Source organism: Penaeus monodon, chromosome 34, assembly GCF_015228065.2.
Source record: "Penaeus monodon isolate SGIC_2016 chromosome 34, NSTDA_Pmon_1, whole genome shotgun sequence".
Classification (NCBI taxonomy): domain Eukaryota; kingdom Metazoa; phylum Arthropoda; class Malacostraca; order Decapoda; family Penaeidae; genus Penaeus; species Penaeus monodon.
In genome coordinates this window covers 28,362,167-28,362,544 of record NC_051419.1, presented here as the reverse complement: position 1 = coordinate 28,362,544, position 378 = coordinate 28,362,167, and the positions used below count along the sequence as shown (strand labels likewise).

The window sequence follows — 378 nt, the reverse complement described above, 5'->3', positions numbered from 1 at the left end:
GCTATTCCTCTTTATCTCTCGCTACTTACGCCCGTCTCCATTACAGAGAGGAAGGAAAAAAAGAAAGGAGAAGAGAAAAGAGAGAGGAACTTGAAGAGAAATGGGAGGGAAAAGAAATAGAAAAGAGATGGGAAAGAAAGAGAAAAGAGAGTGTAAAGAGAAAAGAGGGAAGGAAGAGAAAAAAGAAGAACGAAATCAAAGGGGAAAGAAAAGGAAACGAAGGAGAAAAGAGAGAGAAAAGTAAGAGAATAAGAGAAGGGAAAGAAAGGGAAAAGAATAGAAATTAGAATCGATAAATTAAGAAAGCCTATAATAAAAGTAAAAGAAAGATAGAAATATATTTAAAATCAGTGGAAGTAAATTGAAAAGTAAATTTGA

General features: G+C 33.3%; 1 protein-coding gene across 1 annotated transcript in view; it reads left to right on the top strand.

The window, feature by feature from the left end:
- LOC119594870 (NADPH oxidase 4-like) overlaps positions 1-378 on the top strand; it is a gene marked incomplete in the record, with an annotated part of 84,846 nt that overhangs the window by 20,015 nt on the left and 64,453 nt on the right.